The following is a 24,437-nucleotide window of genomic DNA, read 5'->3' on the forward strand; positions in this document are numbered from 1 at the left end:
CAAAAAAGCCAAAGAGCAAGCCAAAGAGTGAGACTCTAGAGTTCATAGAGTTCATAGCCCTAATACTGGCAATAAAAAAAATTAGGAAGGAGAGAGCAAGAGACAAAGCAGAAAGCAAGAAAGAGACAATGAAAGAAAGAAAGAAAGAAATCATCTTATAAATATGTTAGAAACAATCACAAGAAATAAAAAACATTTGAATCCTTATCTTGGGGTTCATTTTGCCTACATCACCTTATCTGACTGTTTCTGCTTGTCTCAGACATACACTAGTTATTGAAAACAAGGGAATGCATGGGACATAGGTCCCATGCATTTTGGGACCTGGTTTGGGCCTGGTTTACTTCACTTAATATAATTTTTTCCAAGTCTTTCCATTTTCTAACAAATGGGGCAATGTCATTCTTTCTGATGGAGGCATAGAATTCCATTGTGTATATATGCCACATTTTCTTGATACATTCATCTACTGAGGGGCATCTGGGTGAGTTGTATGTCCCTCCCCCATGGTATAACCCCTGTTTTCACTGTATTTGATGTTGGTATACTTTGTGGAGGAGAAGGGAAAAAACAAATTGTTTAAATAGGGATACAGGTGAACCCATTGCAACAATGAGATGTACAAGACGTTATGTTGAAAAATGAACTTTACAACTTTGTACTCATTACCTTGCCCATGTAATTGTAGCCCCTCTGTATGGTATTTTCACAATAAAAAATAACTAACTAACTAAATAAATAAATAAAAGGAAAGAAAAGAAAGAGAGAAATAAAGAGTGAATGAAAGTGGGTGGAAGGAAGGAAGGAAAACCTAAGAGGAATATAAACACAAGTCTCACTTCTTTTGAACTTGATTCCAGAGTTATACTTGATCAACCTTGAAATTAAGAGACAAACTACCAGAATTTTTCTCCTTTATAAATGAACATACACAGGACACAGAATATTGTTCGATTTAGTTGTCGGTGCAACCAGATAGTCAGTCATAGCACACAACCTTTCTGCCACCTAACTCTGAGAGAGAGAAAGGAAAACAAACAACACACACACACACACACACACTCACACACACACACACACACTCACACACACACCTCTACATGGGGGGGGGAGGTCGGGAAGGTGGAAGGATGCTTGCCAGTCAGACATTGTATAATTTCAGGCTTTAATTGAGAATTGACTTTTATTAATTTACAATAGGCAATAAAATGGTTAGTTGCTGCTTTTATCAATATCTGTCCTTTTAGGCAGGTTTGCTGGGAAGTGGAAGTGCTACTACTACTCATGAGGTTTTTGTTTGCTCTGGGATTTGTAAGGTAAAGAGAACCAAAGGCCAGCCATAGAATCTCTGTAATAATCTGGGTTCTCTGGGTATCTTGTTAGATGAAGGCTCTGCCAATTAAAAAGAAAAAAAAAAGCTGATAGCAGGCCCTTTAACTTTGCTTTTAGGAAACTTATTTATAACTGGGCATGGTAGCACACTCCTGTAATTACAATTCTCTGGAGGAAGGAGAGCCAGCCTGCCTTACATGGTAAACATGCGGGTATATAGTAACACTAGTTCCCAAAACAAAACAATGTACTCTTTATCTGACTTATGTAACTGTAACCCCTCTGTACATCACCTTTATAATAACAATTAAATTTTTTTAAAGCATCTTGTTGGATGAGAGGAAAGAGAGAGGGAAAAAGAAGATAGAAGGGCTGGGAAGGTGGCTCCATGGTAGAGCGCTTGCCTCGCATGCATGAGGCCCTGGGTTTGATTCTTCAGCTCCACAGAAGCAGAAAAAGCCAGAAATGGCGCTGTGGCTCAAGTGGTAGACGCTAACCTTGAGCTGAAATGCTGAGGAACAGTGTCCAGGCCCAGAGTTCAAGCCCCACAACCAACAAGAAAGGAAGAAAGGAAGAAAGGAAAAAAGGAAAGAAAGAAAGAAAGAAAGAAAGAAAGAAAGAAAGAAAATAATTTTACCAACTATGTATGAATATGGCACAAGGAATCTCAATATAATAACCATTCTGAGAAAAATATAATATATGCATGTCTGAAATACCATAGTGAATCCTCTTAATGGAATTAATACTCACTAAAAAAAAATGACAGGAAAGTAAAACCGACTCTGATGGGGGGTGAGCACAGCAGGAGAAGGGAGGGCAAACAGAAATGGTGAATAAGGGTGAATATGGTTAAGATAGTTTATTTGCATGTGTGAAAAAGAGCAATGAAAATTGTTGAAATTGTTTCCAGGGGTGGGGATTCAGGAGAGGGATAAAGGGGTGAAGTTGATGCATTGTTTTCATGTGGAAATGTCACAATGAAGTCCTTCTTTGTACAACTAGTGTCTGGAGGGAGGGAAGGAAGTAAGGTGAGGGAGAGAGGGAGAAGGAGAGCAAGAGAGAAAGTGACAGAAAGAGAGGGAGGAGGAACTCTCTCAGCCCACATCCACTGCTATACTGAAGGGGAGATCTGTGGGCCTTTCTACTATCCCTTGCTGCCAGAGTGTCCAGGTGTCTCTGAAGGCAGCCAGTTCCATTTCTGGACACCTCTAATCATTTTATATAGAAAATTATTAGACTTACCTCTATCTCTTGGCCTGGTTCTGCTCTGCCCAGCAGTCTCATTGCTCTTCTCTGTAACTTTGAGGATTCATGGGTTCTCTTTTCTTTCCTGAACAGAGTTGCTTCTTCCATTCACTCCTCCTGTGTTTGTTTCCTAGCTCCTCCAACTCAGCGCTGTGTTGGCCAGTTTTCACTAGTTCACTTTCAAGAATCTGGATATGAGGGCAACCTGGCTGTGATAGCTGACACCAGAATTGTTGACATAGCTGGCTGGATGAGAGTCCGCTTTCTCATCACTCTGTGTCCCTCCAGAAACTGCACAACTTGGTTGAGAAGCACCTTCCCCAAAGAGGAAGACCATTTTGTTATCAAGGCTTATGAGTAGCCATGCTCTTCTGATAGAACCTCTAAACAAACTCTCAAGATTCCCACTTCTATCCGCTGCCCTAAGAGAATTCCATTCTTAGCTAAGCCTTTGATCAGACAAAACCAAGTCTGCCACTGGCTTGACATGTACTGGTCTAATATTACTGAGAGCCTGTGTCATTCAATGTCCTCAGTGTAAAAGTAGGGGATAAGAAAGACCAAAGCTTAGCCGGGCACCAGTGGCTCATGCTTATAAACTTAGCTACTCAGGAGGCTGACATCTCAGGATCGTGGTTCAAAGCCAGCCCAGGCAGGAAAGTCCATGAAACTCTTATCTCCAATTAACCACCAGAAACCAAGAAGTGGTGCTCTGGCTCAAGGGTAGAGCACTAACCTTGAGCTGAAGAGCTGAGGGACAGTGCCGAGGCCCAGAGTTCAAGACCCACAACTGACCAAAAAAAAAAAAAGTTAGACCAAAGCTTATTGTGTGGATAAGATGATATCATTTGAAGCATTCTGACATTAATCCATATTATAATATAAGAATAATATTTTTATAGTGGGCTTTCTGGCTTGAACTGAGGGTCTTGAGTTTGCTAGGTAGATGTTCTACCACTTGAGCCATGCCTTTATTTTTTTTTTAATTGTGATTAAGTGATTACATAATTTCCCAAATTTCACAGTATTGTGGGATAGTGATGCTCAGTTAAAGTAAAAAACACATTCTAACTTTCCTGGAGCAAATTGTCTATCATGGTTTATAACGTTTATGAGTTCTATGAGCTTTGTGATACAGTTATTTCTTCCACATCGGGTGGTATGTACATTTCTTTTGTTTTGCATAGCATCAGCTGTTCCCTCTTTCCCACTTGTTCCCTCCCTCCCATCGCTGCCATTAAGTTGCTTAGTTCATTTTGGTCAATGTCCTGTGCAGCTGATGGGTCCCGCTGTTGTATGTTTTTCCCTGATTCCCTCTAGTTCTGTGTCGTCTTCCTGGTTCCCCTCCAGTGTACACATATATACCATACATGTGATCAGCAGCATGGGGTTATTTAGTAGTGGTTCGACCAGATGAGTGGAAGTTCTTTGTTTCTTAAGTCCTGTTAATTTTGTCGTATCACCTAACATTTTGGATTTAACATCCATTTATCAGGGAGACCATGTACCGTTTGTCTCTTTGCTTTTGGCTTAACATGATTTCTTCTAGCTCCATCCATTTCCCTGCAAATGTCATTATTTTGTCATTTCTAATGGCTGCATAATACTCCATTGTGTATAGATACCACAATTTTTGGATCCATTCATCTGTGGTGGGGCATCTGGGTTTTTTCCATATCCTGGCTAATGTGAATAGTGCTGCAATAAACATGGAGGTGCTTGTGTCCTTCTATACTGGTTCCTGTTGTTCAGGATAGATGCCTAGAAGTGGTATGAGTGGGTCATAAGGGAGGTCAATATTTAGCTTTCTTTCTTTCTTTTTTTTTTTTGTTTTTTGGGTCCAGTCATGGGGCCTGAACTCTGTGCCTGGGCGCTGTCCCTCAGCTCTTCAGCTCAAGGCTAGCGTTCTACCACTAGAGCCATAGCGCCACTTCCAGCTTTTTTCTTTTTGCTCATGTGGTGCTGAGGAATCGAACCCAGGGCCTCAGGCATGTAAGGCAAGCGCTCTACCACTGAACCACCTTCCCAGCCCCAATATTTAGCTTTCTGAGGACCCTCCAGACTGCTTTCCAAAGTGGTTGTATAAGTGGACATTCCCACCAGCAGTGTAATAGGGTTCCTCTTTCTCCACATCCCCTCCAGCATTTGTCGTTGCCATGCCTTTATTTTCAAATAAGATCTCACAATTATGCCCAGGATAGCCTACTCAATGATACTCCTATTTATATTTATATTATGGCTGGAATGGCAGGCAAATGGCACCTCACTCAGATTTTTATTAGTTGAGACAGGTTTTCACCATCTGTTTGCCTAAGCTGGCCTCAAACCACAATCCTCCTGATCTCAGCTTCCTGTATAGCTGGGGTTATAATGTTAGCCCCACACCCAACTTCAGAATACTAATGTAGCAGGAACCCAGGTCAGCTTTCTCAGTACCTTTATCAGACATGACTGACATGCCAAGATACGCACAACTCTCCCTTTTTTTGTCTGTTTCTATGTGAGCATATCTTTTCTTTTTAATGTTCATGTGTTTTTTTAAACTTTATTGTCAAGGTGATGTACAGAGGGTTTACAGTTTCATAAGTAAGGTAGTGAGTACATTTCTTGTCAAACTTGATACCCCCTCCCTCATTTTTCTCCCTCTTTCCCTCTGCCCAACCCCCCCATGTATTTGTTTTCATTTGCAGTGAATTTTAAATAATTTATCCTAATTTGATTCTAACAAAAACAATGCAACTGACTCTCCCAACCATCAGAGGTCATTTGTGATTCTGTGTATTCAAAGGCCTTCTAGGGTTGCATGAAACTATTAGGAAGTCCAATTGCTGTTTGTATCCCTGCCTTAGACTTTAAAAAGACACAGCATATTCTTTGCCAAGAAGAACAGGCCTCCTTCCTCTGGCTCCATGCCCGGCTGTCCTGGAGCAGCTGCAAGTTCCTAGTGAGCCTGAGCTACAGGCTTGGCATAGTGCTTCTAGGACTCAGTGAATCTGTGGGTTGTTCTTCCTCCTCAGGAAAGCTGAGCAACAGCTGACCCATGTTCTTTGTCCCACGGGAGCTCCTCTGCACACTTGGTTTGTCCTGTGAGTCATGTCAATTATAGGCTCATGCCTGTTACTCAGGAGGCTGAGATTGGGAGGATCAAAAGTCAAGGCTAACTGGTCCCTTGTCTCAACTAATAGTTGGGCATGGAAGTGTAAATAGGAGGATTGCTGTCCAGGTTATCGTATGGGCTCCCAGGTCCTGTGCACTGGTGAAAGTGATGCAACTGCTCACGACACCAGTGCAGTGCAGTGCAGTGCAGTGCCTGTTTTCTCCATCTGAGGAAGACAAAATGCTTATACACTTAAATGTCTTTGTAATTGGATTGTCTTGGACAAACTAATTCTTTTCTGACACCTGTAAAATGAAGGAGCTGGGTTGAGATCACCTCCAGTTGCTCCAGAAGCAGGATTCTGTAATTTATTTCCATTTGTGACTGAATGAGAACTTACTCCAAGATAATCTAAAGCAAAGGAGAAAGGTATGGCTCAAGTGCAAGAGGACTTGGGCATCAAGCACTAAGGCCCTGAGTTCAAACCCTAGAGCCACCAATAATAAGAAGAATTGCCTTGAATACTTAGACTTTTTCAGCCACATCTAAAGGTTATTTGCATAGGGGAAGATTATGTTTAGATGGTAAGCAATCTGAGCCTCAGGTGTGGACTTTCTTATTGAGTTTCTCCATTTGTTGTTGCACGAGCACCTCATGCTTAACATCTTACACTCCAAATGACTCCTTTTCCTGATTTTTCTATCTCAAGGAACAACTCCACTGGAGAATCAAGGGAATCAGACCAGATATCTTCTCTCCCCTCTCCAGGGCCCCAACCCATCCTGCCTTCTGTTCAGTCACCATTTATTCAATAAGTGATATTGATACAGGCTGCCTGGATTCATCAAGCCCACCCCTCTCGTTGTCTCTGCTGCTGCTGCATCTTGGCCTCTCTCTGTAAGACCTTCAGTTACTTCACTCACAATGCATTGTTGGTTCCCCACAGTGAGGGCAGGGGATAAATCAAGAATACAGAGCTGTCCGTGAGACTCCTCTGACCTTCCAAATCTTCCTCTAGCTTCATGCATGAGGCCTCTATAACCCACAGCCTACACTAGAACTCTGCTGTTTTGTGGGATGCTCAGCAGCAAGCAAAAGCTGGCCACCTGCTAAAGGCAGCTAGGGTTCAATTTCAAATGCAAGGGGGAAAGCCAGGTGTGCTCCAGTATGCCTGTTATCCCAGCATTTAGGAGGTTAATGTTGGAGGGTCACAAAGTTTGAGGCAATACCTCATCTCAAACGACTGAAAATATTAATAATAACAATAATTAATAGTAAGGAGGAGGAGGAAGAGGAGGAGGAAGAGGAAGGAAAGAAAGAAACAAAAGAAAGAAATGCAAGGTGAAGGGGCTGGGAAGGTGGCTCAGTGGTAGAGCGCTTGCCTTGCATGCCTGAGGTCCTGGGTTCCATTCCTCAGCACCACATAAGCAAAAAGAAAAAAGCCGGAAGTGGTGCTGTGGCTCAAGTGGTAGAGCGCTAGCCTTGAGCTGAAGAGCTGAGGGACAGCGCCCAGACCCAGAGTTCAGGCCCCATGACGGGACCCAAAAAACAAAAAACAAAACAGAACAAAACAAAAAAACGAAATGCAAGGTGAAGCTAGGTAAACAGTTTTTTTTTCAGGGACTGATATGATCTAACCTGACAGGATCTAAGTGACCAGGCTAGTATGGAACTCCTGGGCTCAAATGATCTTCTTGCGTTAGTCTATTGGTTAGCTGGGACTATAGGTATATACCACCACAACCAACCAGTTAGAACGATGAAGTGGAGGTACATCTTTTTAAGGATGTGTAGAGAGCAAGAGAAAATTTGGAGGATCTGGAGCTAAGTGAAGAGTTTTTATACTTAAAGTCAAATCCTTAAAAAGTAAACATTGGCCTTCATCAAAATGAAAAACTTTTTGTCTGCAAAGTCTCCACCCTCCCAGACTGGGAGAGTATATTTCCAAATCACATATCTGACAAGCAACTGGTATGTAGAATGCATAAAGAATTCTCAAAATGCAACAGAAAAAGGAAAAAGAAACACCCAAACAATCCAATTAAGAAAATGAGCAAAAGATATGAAAGGACATTTTGCTGAAGAGGTTATACAGACAACAAGCATATGAAAAGATGTTCAAAATCATTAACCAACAGTGAATTGCAAATTTAAACCACAGTGAGATATCATGACACATCTAACCGAATGTCTGTAGTCAAAAATAGGAACACCACCAAATGCTGGCAAGAAGGATGTTGAGAACTGGATACAGTGATGGTGTGTAAAATGACACAATTACTCTAGAAAACATTTTGGCAGTTGTTTTTTTTTAATTTACCCATGTGACTACCATAGAAATTACCAATTTTACTCTTTGGTATTTATCTCAGAGTAATGAAAGCTTATATTCACACAAAAACCTGTACAAGGGGCTGGGAAGGAAGCTCAGTGGTAGAGCGCTTGCCTTGCATGCTCGAGGCCCTGGGTTCGATTCCTCAGCACCACATAAGCAAAAAGAAAAAAGCCGGAAGTGGCGCTGTGGCTCAAGCGGTAGAGCGCTAGCCTTGAGCTGAAGAGCTGAGGGACAGTGCCTAGGCCCAGAGTTCAGGCCCACAGCCTTATTTATAATAGACCAAATACCCAAACTGTAATATGCATATATCTCTATATATCACATATATATGCTCTCTGTCTCTGTCTGTCTGTCTGTCTCTCTCTCTCTATATATACTCTAAGAAACACTAATCACAAATGAAAAAGGAATGAACTACCAGCACACACAAAAAACCACTTGAATGAATCTCCCAGACATTTTATTGAGTAAAATCAGCCAATCCTACTGCATATATATATACATATATATATATATGGAATCTATCAATCTATCTATCTTTGATATGGAAAAAATTAGAAAGCACATTGCCTACGGTTAAGAGATGAAATTATTATTAAGGAAGGACATGGAGAATTGTTGCCTGTGGTAGATTGGTGGTAAAGAATACACATAAAACAAAATCATGTAGAAGGCCACATACATAAATTTCATTAGAACTAGGGAAACTAAGTAAGGTCAGTGGATGGTGTCAGAGTCAGTATTCTTCTGGTGATAATTCACTGTAATTTTGCAAGATGTAACTAATGGGCAGAATTAGCTAACAGGGTCCAAGGATCTTTCTGTGTCATTCCTTTTAATCTACAGTTATTTTTATTTAAAGATCAAAATTTAAATGAAAATCAAAACATCTGGGAGGGAAGATAAAGGAGACTGAGACGGGGTGAGGATGGTAGAGCATGCTGTCTGCACATATGGAAATATCACAAACGTAACCCCCTCCCCCCATCCCCTGTACAACTAATGTAGGCTAATTTTCTTTCTTTCTTTTTTTTTTGGGGGGGGGGGTCTGGTCGTGGGGCCTGAACTCTGGGCCTGGGTGCTGTCCCTCAGCTCTTCAGCTCAAGGCTAGCGCTCTACCACTTGAGCCACAGCGCCACTTCCGGCTTTTTTTTTTTTTTTTTTGCTTATGTGGTGCTGAGGAATGGAGCCCAGGGCCTCATGCATGCAAGGCAAGCGCTCTACCACTGAGCCACCTTCCCAGCTGCTAATTTTCTTCTTTTTTTTTTTTTAAATCTTAAACAGAAGATCTCTGAGAAGGATGGATGGGAGCTGAGGGTGGGAAGTGAGAGTAGAACTAGGAATGGGAAGAGGTGGTGGTTGTCATGGAGATACCAAACATGACTCAGACCCAGGCTGTTAGTGGAGGGAGTGGCTAGAAAGAGGCAAAGTAATGTGCTTGATTTGGTCTCCAGAGACTAGACCTTTGATATTTGAAAGGAATTTTCCCAGAGAGCTTCCCAAGTCCCCAAAACTCACAAGCACCATGATAACATAATGGTATCAATAGCCATGACATATAGAATGACCATTTCTTAATATTCTTTTCTTTCAGTGATACAAAAATGAGGGCAAAGGCAAAATAAAAGTGGATCCAGGTCTGTGGAAACCATTGTGGGGTTTCAGCTTCCCTGCCCTAGATCCCCATCTTATTTAAACAGAATCTGGCAGGATCCTCTCTGCTGGCTTATCCTCATCATGCCAGCAATCTCTAATCCCACTGCTTGTGGCCACCCACTGCCCTCTTCCAGCTCTGCCTTGAATGACAAAGTGTTAAGGAAGCTGGCAGATCAAGCTTCTGCCCATTTCTCCAGTACCCTAGAAAGATAGTATTACCTACATATCATACCCTCTTGTCATTCAAAACCACTCCTTCAAAATCATGCAATTTCCACACACTTTGGAGCCACTCATGGTAGAAGTGTTCAATGCCTGAATACCTTTATGTGAACTGTTTGTTTGTTTGTCAGTCGTGGGGTTTGAACTCCGGGCCTAGGTGCTGTCCCTGCACTCATCAGCTCTACCACTTGAGCCACAGCGCCACTTCTGGTTTTCTAGTGGTTTATTGGAGATCAGAGTCTCACAGACTTTTCTGCCTGGGCTGGCTTTGAACCATGATCCTCAGATCTCAGCCTCCTGAGTAGCTAGGATTACAGGCATGAGCCACCAGCACCCCACTTGTGAACTGTTTTTCTCTGAGATCAAATGCCTTAAAAAAAGAAACAGTCTTATCCCACCCACCCCCAACAAGATATAATTTAATGGTAGTGAAGTACAATTCTAGTGCAAATGTGAAACATATATAACTGATAATGACATAGGGAAGAAACCTTTATTGATGTTTTTTCTCAGGAGCAGTGTATATGTAGCTGTGCAATAATTTATATTATGTTGGTTTTCACCTGCTAGGTTGACAGTGAGGAGTTTTCAGGAAGTATAGGCAACCTTTGGAACTGACATGATTTTAGATGTCAGGGCAGAAAAAAGGAGGGAGGTGAAAAGCCTAAAGTGTTCCTAGTGAAATGGAAATATAATTCAATACTGGAGGGCACAGGTGACCCCCCCCCACCTGCATTGTAAGTGATCAGGCACACAAGACAACAGCTACACGTGACCAATCCTTGCTGAAGGAAAGTATCACAAATATGAAAAAGTCACTTTGAACAGAATGACAGCTAACTTGTAGTTTGGGGAGATTTGCAACTGAAGAGAAAGTTCAAGAATGAGTCAAATGTCCAGAATCTTTGGAGGAGGGAGAAAGAAGACATGGGAGATTGAGGAGAAGGTGGTGGAGTTACCAGGCATGATACTCCTGGAGGAGGACCATTAGAGCTAAAGGAATATAATAAAACACAAAAATCTGTTGGGTATCTAAAAGGTAAGACCAAATGTGAAAAGAAGAAAGAAAAATGAAAGCCCATGTATTTGTTTCAGGGTAATGCATTATTTTGTGTATGTCTCTATACCTGAGGTTTAACTTTTATTAAGATTGCTTGCAATACAAAGGCACAATGCCTATGTGCCTCTGATCATATAAAATATTCATGAAAAAAAAGATTTATTTGTGCCGCATATGTGAATGAAGGGAACAGCCTTTTTATAGTTTAGGGTCACTTCTGTGGCTAACTCCTCCTCTTTCCTTTTCCCCTGCCTTCCACCTCTTCTTCCTTTTCCTCTCTTTCTTCTTTAGTCTTTTTGTCCATACGAAAAAAAGACTTCAAGGACTGAGAGTATAGCTCAATTATAGATCACAGGTTTAGCATAAACAAAGCCTTGATTTCAATCCCCAGCAATGGGAAAAACAAAAACAACTTATCTACAGGCCCAAAGAAATACCACTTGTGTTGCAAAGCTGTAAATTCCAGAGTTATTTTTTGGATACTTATGATATTATATAGCCTTCATATGATGCTTAAAGTGACCTTGGAACTGAGATCCTTACAGGAGAATCAACAGCATCAGTTCATCACAAGTAAGTTATAGGTTCTCTAAGAGAACACGGTATAGTAATCTATAAGAGAATTTGAGGAAAAGCAGGGCAGGAGTGTGGGCCTGCCTGGAGTTCTAGGTCAAAGTGTGAGACTTGATTCCAGGTAGTGTGCAGACACATACACAAGCATTCCCTGGGAGCAGGGCCTGTGGAAGTTAGAAGAGCAGAAGGGCTCAAGGTCAGTGGGGCCTGGGTCCTGAGCAGCAGTATATGTTGGTCACAGAGACAGGGGAAGGATTCCCAAGAGCTTCACAACTGGTTTGGAGATGAGCAAGGGAGGATTAAATGGAGTTTTTCCGCAACTCTGGGGTTAGGTGGACAATTCATCATGGCAAAATTAATGAGAACTAAACAGGAAGGACGATTGTAGGAAGGAAGTAGATCAGGAAAATGGAAACTTCCAGTTCCAAAGTACTTAAAGAATGGTCTGCAGGGAAGGGATTCTCCCTCCCTCCCCCGCCTCCCTGCCGCCCCCGGGGTGTGTTAAAGAACACCTTCCGAGTCAAGTCTGCACCCAGAGGCTGCACTGGTTTCTGACTCACCTCCAGACTGCAGAGGAAACTGTGGCACTTCCTGGACTCGGGAGGTTAGAACGTCTAGGATTTGGGTCTGTTCTGTAGATGTGGTTACTACAAGGGAACTGCAGGATACACGAGATTGGTAAAGCTGCATGTGGGCGTTGAAAAGAACTCAGCGTATAAGGTCTCCAGAAGCCAGAGGCCACCTGTGGGCCATGTGTACAGCTGTGTCAGCCTAGCCACAGACTCCCACGCCCACCATCAGCTGTATCACACATTTCCTTCTGTATCTACGAGCAACGATGATAACATCAAAGAGAAGATGGCTTACAGGGGTTTTAATGAACTCATCAAATTGCAAGAATATGTGTAGTGAGACTCAGGGCCTAAAACGAGTGTCTCATTCTTCACAACTCTCTCATATATAGAAACCACGGTTTCCTACTTATCAGGTAAGCTGGTTCCGCAAACGTACCACAAGACCCACATCTGTGTATAAGAAATCACGGCCCAATCTCACTAGAAAAGTTAAAATGACATCATTTCTAACAGTCATCATTTCTAACAAATGCATAGCATTGTTTCCCTTTCTTTGTTCATAAATCTCCGTTACCTGTTACTAACTTGTGTAATAACGTACTAAATTCTCAGCACTTGAGGGAGGATTTTACATGTCAATTGAATGTGCTAGCAATTAATTTTTTTATTTTAAATTGTTATTATAAGGGTGATGTATAGAAAGGTGATAGTTACATAGTCAGGCAAAAAGAGTATTTTTTTTGACAATGTCACCCTTTCCCTTGCTGTCTCCTAATGCAATTATTTTTAGGAAGTGTGACTCAAAGTGAAACAATATGTCAAATAGAACCTTAGTTAGCAAAGACTATTACAATATGCATTTTCCCCATATCGTTTTTCTTTTTCTTTTTTTAAATATACTTTTATTGTTGTTAAGGAGGCATTATCATTTCATAGTCACAATATGCTTTTATGAAGCATATTGGATGTTCATATTGGTGACTGTTTTCTTTCCTTTTATTTTTTGGTGTGTGTGTGTGTGTGTTTTAGTACTGGTACTGGGGTTGAACTCAGGATCTCATGCTACCTAGACTAGCACTCTAACACTTGAGCCCCTTTGAAGCTGGTTATTTTTGACATAGGGTCCTGTTTTTTTGTCCATTCCAACCTTGACCATGGTACTACTATTTAAGCTTCCTGTTGCAGCTGGGATGACAGGTGCATGCTACCACACCCAGCTTTTCCTACTGAGATGGCGAGGCAGGTGTGTGTGTGTGGTGAGGGGGAGTGTCTCATGAACTTTTGTGGCTGGGCTGGAACTGCATTCTTCCCAGTCTCAACCTCCTGTATAGATTAGATGACAGGTGTGAACCACTGTGACCAGCTATTACTTGAGGTAGAAGTCTTATGAACATCTTGCCTGGGTTGGCCTGGAATCTTGACCCTCCAATTCCCTGCTGTCTGAGTAGCGAGGATTACATGTGCGAGCCACTGGTATCTAACTACAAAAAGACTATTATGGCCACTTCATTGTTCAATTCTGTACCAAAAAGCTGGTTAGGGAATTACACATATGAATTTTGTGTGGAGGGTCAAACCAGAGTCTCAAATACTAGGCAGGCGTTTTATCACTGATCCCCACATATGAATTTCTTAAAAAAAGAAAAAAACACTAATGAGGCCTAAACTCAGGGTCCTGCATACACTAAACAGATGCTATACCACTTGAGTTATGGACCTAGTCCTTTCCACTTTTAGTGCTTTTCAGGTACAATCTCATTTCACACAGGAGGTCTTCGACTCCCATCCTTCTACTTTTGCTTTTGGAGTTGCTAGGATTATAATCATGTACCACACCTAGCATCCCACATATGAACTTTTAATTGCTACCTTAAAATCTCAATGTTGCCAGTGTCTTGGTTCTTCAAATTTACTTGACATCTCCAATGAGAGGGGAAAGAAATCAGAAGTGACCTTCACTTGTGATGTACATACAGAGTGGGTTTAAAATTATTATTATCTTTAAGTAGTTGTACGAAGTAGTTTCAGTTCAAACAAATCAGTACCATACATCTCGGTCCACGTCACCTTTTCCACAGTTCTCCCTCATCTTTTCCAACTCCACCCATCCCCTCAAACTATGTAACCTTCATTTGTAAATGTATATACTGAAAGAGTAGGTTTTTAAAGAATTTATAAATGAACTGGTGCTCGATGGGTTGCTAAAATCAGTATCAGAATTACTAGGATATATTGCCTAAAGTTGCCTGTTTTTTTTTTTCTGGTTATGAGGCCTGAACTCTGGGCCTAGGTGCTGTCCCTTAGCTTTTCGCTTAAGGCTAACTCTCTACCACTAGAACCACAGCGTCACTTCCAGCTTTTTCTGCTTATGTGGTGCTAAGGAATCAAACCCAGGGCCTCATGCGTGCAAGGCAAGCACTCTACCATGGAGCCATCTTCCCAGACCCAAAAGTTGCCATTTTTATAGGGCAAACTGGTCGATTATTGGTCAAACACCAGCAATTTCATGTAATTTCGCCTTTGTTGTAACTACACAATTTCTTATGGATCCATCTATGCTGTGACTAAATTATGAAGTAGAAATGAAAGCAGATGGCAAGATTTTTTTCTTTCATGTGTTGGGTTTGCAAAGTATAGCCATCCCTCTCATATTATTGCTTCTTAAACTTTTGAAATGACAACTTTGTAAATTGACTGCCAAGAAGAACAGAACTTTTGTGATGAGTCATTGGTTAGAGTGCCCTTGTCTGATAATTGCTCCAATCACCAGAGAAAAGTTGGCTGGAAGTGTGACAGGGTGGAAATCAATCCATAGGAAAAACATTTATTGTTTATTTCTGCTGACTGGAAGTGTACATGGGATGTCTCTGCCTACTCATTATGCCCTCTTTGAACTGAAACTTTAAATACCTAAAATGCAAAGACCTTAGGATAAATGGCCACCTCATAGTTTAGAATATGTTAGGGCAAAACAAACTAGATTTTTGTTCAAAATAGCTTAGTCCTACTAATCAAATATTTGTGAATTCATGGCCAATTCATGCTGTTTGCCTAAAGCCTGATTTTCTGTCCTGGCAATGAAATGGCATGGATAAATTCCCCAGTTGTAGCAAGGAACAGGACTTTACCTGGGAGTTTTTAAAGGAGATAATATATACATATTTTAAAGGGTTTTATAAAATCCAAAATGATCCAAGACCAACTCAAGTGGATTACTTCCAAGTTAATAAATAAATGTTGAGCTGGCACTAGTGGCTCATACCTATAATCCTAGTTCCTCAGAAGGCTGAGATCTGAGGACTGTGGTTTGAGCATCTTATCTCCCAATTAACCACTAAAAGAGCCCAAAGTGGAGCTATGGCTCATGTGATAGAGTGCTAGCTTCCAGGCCAGGGTTCAAGCCTCAGGACTATCACAAAAATAAATAAACAAAATTAATAAAAATTTTAAAATAGCCAGGCACTGATGACTCACTCCTGTAATCCTGGCTATTCAGGAGGCTGAGATCTGAGGCTCATGGTTCAAAGCCAGCCCGGGCAAGAAAGTCATGAGATTCAAATCTCCAATTAACCCCCAGCAAATTGGAAGTGGTGTTGTGACTCAAAGTACATGAAGGAAAAAGCTGAGGGGCAGTGCCCAGGACCTGAGTTCAAGCCTCACAACTGAAAATAAATAAATAAATAAAATCCCTTACCTCAACATTGTACATACCTTCAGGAAAGTCTCTTGACTTGAACTCTAAGAGGAGAAATTTTTCTTTCTAGGGCTCTGACTCTTAGATAAGGAACTTCTTTTTTTTTTTGGGGGGGGGGGGGGGGCCTCCGGTCTGGGAGCCTGAACTCTGGGCCTGGGTGCTGCCCTCAGCTCTTCTGCTCAAGGCTAGCGCTCTACCACTTGAGCCACAGCTCCACTTCCGGCTTTTTTCTTTTTGCTTATGTGGTGCTGAGGAATCCAACCCAGGGCCTCAGGCATGCAAAGCAAGCGCTCTACCACTGAGCCACCTTCCCAGCCCCGAAAAGGAACTTCTTATTGTAGCATGTTAGTCAGTGCTTGTTACTTACTACTATATAAGGGTGATTTATACCTAGTTTTGTTTTCTAAAAAAACAAAATGGATTAGTGGCTGGGAATGTTGCTTAGTGGTAGAGTGCTTGCCTAGCATGCATGAAGCCCTGGGTTTGATTCATCAGTACCACATAAACAGAAAAGGCCGGAAGCAGCCCTGTGGTTGAAGTGGTAGAGCTCTAGCCTTGAGCAAAAGAAGCACAGGGACAGTGCCTAGGCCCTGACCTCAAACCCCAGGATTGGCAAGGGAAAAAAAAAAAGGATTCGTATGTTAGGAATATGATCTATACGATCTTGCTTTTCAAACAGTCTAGAAAACTGAGAGGTTTGTTTTTAGTTGGAAGTAGGTTTCTATTTTCATTGAACAAACAAAAATATATTTTAATTTGGTTTACACTTCAGGCTTCAGAAACTAGACATTCAATATCTGATTTGTCCTGAAGGTCAACAAGTTAGCCCAGTATATCCTAGTGAAATGGTTTGGTTTGGTTTGGTTCAGGTTCAAGCACAAAACTGAAATACTGGAAAAGGTGAGTTGAAGAAGATTAACTCTCTGAATAGGACTGATGCACATGCTGTGTATGGGGAACTGTTGCTAGAATCCTGAAAATGAAATGTCATTCTAGTAGTACAACAAAATTATTTTCACTTAACTGACTTGCTTGGTAGTCCCTAGATTTCCCATTGTGTATAGTTTAGCTTCCTAAATACAATAAATAAAACATATAAAGTTTTTTTTTAATGTACATGTTACTAGAGGTGAAACCCAATGCTTCCCATGTGTTAGGGAAGGATTCTATCACCAACCTACTCCTCCAGCTCTGCATGGGTTTTCTAAGTGATCTGTCTGTCTGTCTATCTATCTATCTATCTATCTATCTATCTATCTCTAGTTGTATCAATGTTTCTCAAAGTATAGGTCTCAGACCACTCTCTGGAATTTGTCAGAAATTCAAATTCTTGGCCTCAACACTAGATCTATAAAATTATACATTCAGGATAAGCCCTCCAGGTGATTGTAATGATGATGATTTATAAACCACTGAATTAGATCACATGTTTGGAGCCAGGTTGTATTTAGTATTTCTATGTTGTGCTTCGGCTTCCTTCAAAGATCATGCTGACATTCTGTGTGTGAGTGCCAGATAGCAATCAATGGTGAGCCTGAAGACATTGCAGGAACCAGTGCTGCCACCCAAGCAATGAAGCTGCTGTGCTGAACCCTGACCATTGTGCTCAAATGCACCCCTAAAGACCACACCAGAGCAGAACACAACAGCAGTTTGAAACTCTGATAACATTTGAGAAGTCCTGTTCATATAAGCTTTTTAACCTTTAAGCATCCCCTTAAGGGGAAAAAATATCCTTAACCTGGAAACACAGTATATATTTATAATAATATATATTTGTAGCTAAGTGCCAGTGGCTCATACCTATAACCCTAGCTACTCAGGAGGCAGAGATCTGAGAATCCATGATTCAAAGCCAGAATGGGCAAAAAGTCCATGAGACTCTTATCTCCAATTCACCACCAAAAGAGACAGAAATGAAGCTGTGGCTCAATTGATAGAGTGCTCCCTTTGGGCAAAAAAAGGTCAGAGACAGCACCCAGACCCTGAGTTAAAGCTCCAATACCTCTTCCCACACAAAATAATATGTGTTTACTTCATTACCAGTAGAAATGGCAAAGACGTGATTTTGCTAATAAACATCTAAGTTTTCAAGCACAAGTTTCTGATTACCCGTAACTAAATACGCTTTCGCATTTGGTTTTTTTTTGCAATGGAAAGCCCATGTCTTTCCTTAATGAAAGCCAGGCAAAGCAATATACAGAGTGCTGCTACAGTCTGGAAAAAAAAAAAAAAAAAAAACAACAAAAAACCATGCACAGCTCTTGCTAAGCATTCCAAATGAGTTTCATTCTGACTTCTGGCTTTCATATTCTTTTTCTAGGACAATAGGTCTGAGATGCATACATACACACATACATAATAGAGCCGGATCTAATAGTTTCCGGTGAAAAGCACAAAATAGGCAGAGATGGGAGTGGGTGGGTGCTTCTTTCTAATCTAGGGATTCCCATAGTCGGAAGCTAGAGATGTTTCACCAACGCAGGCACATCTTTAATCTCACAATGAATAATGTATAATGGTTTAGAGAAAGATTTAATAAAAGATTCCTATGTTACAAAGCCAGTAATTTGGGAGTTATGCTAGTTCCTCCCTCTCTTGCCTCCAAACACAATCTGTCACCAAGCCAGGCTGATTGTAGCTGCCAAATCATTCTCAAACCTGTCTTTTCCATTCGCATTGCAACTGCCTTAAGTTAGGATCCAGAATTATAATTGGACTTCCTTTCTCTTGCTCCCTTTTGCCTTACTGTCATGACAACTATAAAGATCTATCTTACTATCATATTGCTTCCCTTCAATGCCCATCTGATCAACTGCCTTGTAGGCATGTCTCTGACTTCTTCAGATTGCTCAACTAATATTCTGGCAATTTGTTGTACATGCCAGTCTGTCTCAGACCTTACAGGCTTTGCTTTCTAGCTGTTTGCTCTGCTTGGAATTCCCTTTCTCTCCCTAGGCCAAGGGAAATACATTTAATTTCCTTCAAAACTCAGCCTGAAGGCTACTTCCTGTATGGCGTCTTCCTAGCCTCATGTGTAGGAATTTCTCCATCCTCTGCCATCACTAATGCCTTGGACATAATATCATAATCCACCACAGAGTAACTTTAGTTATTTATTTATAGGTCACACTCAGTTTATATTTTTAGACATTTCCACACATGCTTGACACAAAATAGGCATCTATAATTTAAGGAAAGATTTTATTCAACACCATTATATAATAGTCTGTAGCTATGTTAAGGAATATTAAGCATGGATACAACTTCCTCATTTTTATCTTTCATGCAAATGTTCTCAAAATCTAGTTTTGTGAAGTAGACTGATCCGGTTTTATCTCCTGTCACCTGCAATGCACACTCATTTCTTGTCATTGATTATAAAGGAAGAGAAAAAATTGTTACAACTACTGCAAAAAGGCTTTATCTTATTGCTTAAATTATATCAGTATAACGTAAGGAGTCATAGAAAAGTCTGCTGACTACCATATTTTGCCTTATTCTTCTGAGTATGCATTTTAGAGTGTCTAGTCCAGATATGTCTAGATAAATCCAAGAAATTTGATTTTGAAGATATACTCGTACTAACAAAATTATTAGGTATAACTACTAAACTCAATGCCCAAAGAATAAAAGCTTGAAGTAGAAAAAAATATCATGCCATTCACTAACAATAAAAGATACAGATCTAGGATAGGTGACCAAGTTGGGAGGCAGGGTTTTCTCAAAACCAAAATAGAAAAGGAGCTGGGGAGGGAACATGCAGAACACTTGCCTAGCATAGGTGAGAGGTCTGGATTCAATCTCTAGGACCACAAAGACAGCACAAAAATGTAGTCACATTCAAAGTGTTGCTATTCCTCTCATTCCTGCCTAAGTAGGAGGTAAAGTTAGAAGTGAGTGTGCTGTCTATTGAGTGTGGACTGAGAGTAAAGGGACACGACTAGTCTTGTGAGCTGTCATTTCTAACCCAGAAAAAAAGCCCTGTGAACTATACCTAGCTCCTTGCCTTCTGTAACTGACTCTTGTTTTGTCTTTTGTTGTCTTTTTGTTTTGTTTTACTCAGATAGGTTATAATTAGCAATGATCGGAGAAATCGGTCTCTTTCACCCTGACTTTTCTCCTCACTTGCACTGTTTGGCCTTTGTCCTGGGCTAATTTGTAATCCTACTTGTGTTTTTTTTACTTCCTCTTGCTCACCTTCCAGGTGAATCAAGCACAGGGCAATCACTCCAACAAAATTGGGGTGGGGGAGGGGTCACAACCTTCTCAGGCATCCAAGTATGGTCTAATGCATCTTTAGGAGACAAACCCCAAGCCTCATCTGCCATGTTATTGTCCTTTGTGATTTTTTTTTTTTTTGCTGGTCCTGGGGCCTGAGCTCTGGGCCTGGGTGCTGTCCCTCAGCTCTTCAGTTCAAGGCTAGCACTCTACCACTTGAGCCACAGCGCCACTTCCAGCTTTTTCTGCTTATGTGGTGCTGAGGAATCCAACCCAGGGCCTCATGCATGCAAGGCAAGCACTCTACCACTCAACCACCTTCCCAGCCCAATTTTTTTTGTGTCTTAGAAAATAACATTTTGAGCTGAGTGTGGTGGCTCATGCCTTTACTCCCAGCACCAAACACACAAGAGTCTGAGGCACGAGGACTGAAAATGTGAGGCCAGCCTGGGCTACATGGCAAGAGAAGGTTTCAAATAAATACAGCCATGATGGACACATGATAGATAGATAGATAGACAGACAGACAGACAGACAGACAGACAGACAGACAGACAGACAGACAGACAGATAGATAGATAGATAGATAGATGCATGCTTGCATACATACATAGATGAATAGATACACAGCTCCTTTTTTTTTTTTTTTGTCGGTTGTGGGGCTTGAACTATAGGCCTGGGCATTGTCCCTGAGCTCTTCAGCTCAAAGCGAGCAATTTACTTGAGCCACAGCACCACTTCCGGTTTCCTGGAGATTAATTGGAGATAAAAGTCTCTCGGCCTTTCCTGCCAGGACTGGCTTTGAACCGAGATCCACAGATCTCAGCCTCCTGAGTAGCTAGGATTGCAGGCGTGAGCCATAGGTGCCCGGAAAATCCTTCCCTTTCTGCTTTCCCTCAAAAGCTGGAGTTGAAAAGTGACCTTGTTAAGGTTATACTGGGTAGAAGAATTTCTCACTGCTGGAGGCTACACTAAGAGGTCTATTTGTACATCCCAGCCATTTGCTTTCCCACCGTTACTGAAGAGAAGTTAGATATTCTCCATGTGGCGTGGGAGTTGATTCATGACCTCCCAAGGTATAACTTGCACCTGAACTGCACTATCTTTCAGATCTGTGCAAAAGGGTTAAAAAGTACTTGTTTTGATCTACTATAGATCTACTATAGATATACTCTTCAATTTCAACTCTAGTTTTTGGTCTTGGCAGCTTAATTTTGGGCAAATTTCTGAAATATGATTACATCATGTTTTAAGAATCTATGTCTCTTTCAATATATGACTCCTAACTTTTGTTTTCTACCCACAGGTTTTAAGCTCATCCTTATGACAGTGTACACCTGCAATCCAACTCCTCAGGAGGCTGACACAGAAGAATGGTGATCCCAAGACTATCCTGGACTACATGGTGAGAACCATTTCAGAAAAACAATCATTTTCACATAATATTAGTCTGTTCAGATGCTTAACTATTACTGTAGCTGGCTACCTAGAAACATCTAATAGAGATCCCCAAAGGATCATATATTTTGTGGACATTTTTCAATAGATTTACTCAATCTCACACCTAGAATCCTGTTTTTTCCATCCTCATGATAAAATATTTAGGAAGATTATACTTCTTACCTACGGAGTAAGTAAAATAACATTACCAGGAATTGGACCGTACCTTTAAGAAGTTTTAAAATTTTACATGTCTGAGTGGGGTGGCTCACACCTATAATCCCAGCTACTTGGAAAACAGAGGCAGAAGAATGAGACCCATTGCCAGCGTGTAAAACATGACCTCCTATCTGAAAAAATAACTAAAAATCAAAAGGGGCTGGGGACATGGCTCAAGTGGTAAACTGAAATGTCCTTAGTCTAAACTTGAATTCTACTAAAAATATTTATAATGTCACATAATACAATGATATACAATGTGTAGGCAGTAAAGAAGTTAGTATAAAATTAGCAAATTAGATTTAAAATCTACTCTAAGTGGAGTTAGGGTTAATAAAAATAGGTGAGGCACACAATACTGAATGGAATGGGTGGCAATATAGGTTGGTGGTGAGGAGACTAGCAATGGAGTCAGACAGGGCTGGGCTCATGTCCCATCACCCAGCTCCACCAATCATGGCCCTGGAGAGGAGGAAGGTATTCTGTAGGTCTAGAGAATTTGGGGAGTATCCATGTGACCATGTCCTTTGGACCTGGGCATTTATGATATAGTCTTCCATTTCCTTGTCTGTAAAATTGGGTTAATAACACCGTATTGCTTCTTGAGATGATTCATTGATATACATCATGTAAAACACAGAATGCAGGGAGAGCCCTACAAAGTCATGTTTTAGAAGCAGAGTGCCTTGTGGTTATTCTGTGTTTTTATATACATCATCTTATTTGATGAGTACCAGTTCTGTGGAGAAGAGCACAGACCTTTTGCATTCTCCCCTTCCCCCACAATAGCTTTCCAGATTCAGAAACACACACACACACACACACACACACACACACAAATAGAAGTGACTTTATTTAAGTTACTAAAGTGCTGTGAGCACTGGTACAAACCCTTGTCTTTTTTTTCCCTCACACTCTGGTCATTTTTGCTCTGAGTAGGAGGCAGAGCAACAGGCATTTCCAGGTCTAGATGAAGTGACATCATGAAATCACGATTTCTAAAGAGCCTAGGAAATTTTAGGCAACACATGGAAGACTTCAAAGGCTGTGTAAGTCTTTGAAATAAGATGAAGGATTGGCACTGCACTAACCCAGGTTGTGGAAAAAGCGCACCGGTTCTAAAGGAATGGATGCAAAAACCTAAGAGATCTAAATAAAAACCACTCAGAAAGGAGAGAGCTGTTTTTATTTTGTTGTGAACAGAGGATATTATACACTTGCAGAATTGTAGTGAAGATGAATTGGCATAAAATAATAAAGGCATTTATCCATAGAACTATTACAAAATCTACAATGTGGAAGTCAAGAAATCTGGGAAAGTGTTGTTTCCCATTCTCTTTCCCTTCAATATATCTTACCCTGAACTGTGTAAAATGCTTAATTTCTTAAATTGCATGAATTAACTAGAGTCCATCTTGGTTAATAGGCAAGTGTTTTTTGTTGATGTTGTTGCTTTTGTTGTGCTGATACAAGGGCCTGAACTCTTAAATTTTTCCACTCAAGCCTGGGGATCTACCACCTGAGCCATATTTCCGCTTGACTTTTTGATGGTTAATTGGAGATGAAAGTTTCTCAACTTTGTCTGCCTAGGCTGGCTTTGAACCATGATCGTCAAATCTCAGCCTCCTAAATAGCTAGGAGTACAAGGGTGAGTCACTGACACTCTGCTTTAGGCAAGTGGTGTGTGTGTGTGTGTGGGGGGGTGTACTTGGGGCTTCAATTCAGGACCTGGGCACTGTCTCTGAACTATTTTGCTAAAGGCTAACACTCTACCTCTTGAACTATACCTCCACTACTGGTTTATTTCTGGTTAATTGAAGAAAAGACTCTCAGATTTTCTGCTCAGACTATCAGTCACCAATAGATAAATATATCACTTAATCAGATCACGTTCCTAACTTTTAAATGTCACTGAAGGAAACAGAACAACACTGGTGAGAAGAGGAGGAAGTTAACTAGAGGAAAGGGTACTTTGATAGTATACAAAATTGGATTTAATTTGTTGCCCAAGCGATGTGAGGACACAAAGCTTTCAGGGCAGTAAATTGCTGTACCCCAGACAAGTGTGGAGATCCTTGCCTTCTTCCTTTTATGTAAGAGGCCTCCAGTCTTTCTGTGATCTTAACTTATATATCACTGTTGTGTGAAAATGTAATGACTGGAAAAAAATATTGGTCATATTCTTTCTATGAGAATATGATCCCTGGCTCTTAAATAGGCATATATAAATGGAAATTTTTAAACTTAGTGCCAATATTTAGACACTAATTTACTATTTTCAATGTAATGATATGGTATGTTAATACCTTTACATTAGAAACAGATGGTTATAATGCCTTTTATTCTTTAGCCTTCTCCAAATTGAACTATGTACCTTGATTTCCTATTGATTTAGACCTATAATATTGCTAGTGCTTTTTTGTAGTGCTTTAAATAAGGAAAAGTAAAAACAAATGTATTTTATATTTTTCCAGAATTGTTATACTTGTACATAATTAATTTAGAGGAATTCTTTCAAGCACAGAATCCACCCTCTGACAATATCTATTTTAATGGTTCACTAAATAGAGGGTTGAATAAATCCACAGTTTTGGAAGCAATAAGCTTTTAACTCCAAGGTTGGACTTTACCATCTGAGCCAGCCCCAAGCCTTTTTTCTTTATTTTTCAGATAGCCTCCTGGCTTTCGCTCTTACTTGCCTCCGACTATGATCTTCCTGCCTTCACCTCCTATGTAGCTGGGATTACAGGTATACTCATTACTGG

The sequence above is a fragment of the Dipodomys spectabilis genome, unplaced genomic scaffold, assembly GCF_019054845.1.
Source record: "Dipodomys spectabilis isolate Male_0828 unplaced genomic scaffold, ASM1905484v1 ptg000063l, whole genome shotgun sequence".
Classification (NCBI taxonomy): Eukaryota; Metazoa; Chordata; class Mammalia; order Rodentia; family Heteromyidae; genus Dipodomys; species Dipodomys spectabilis.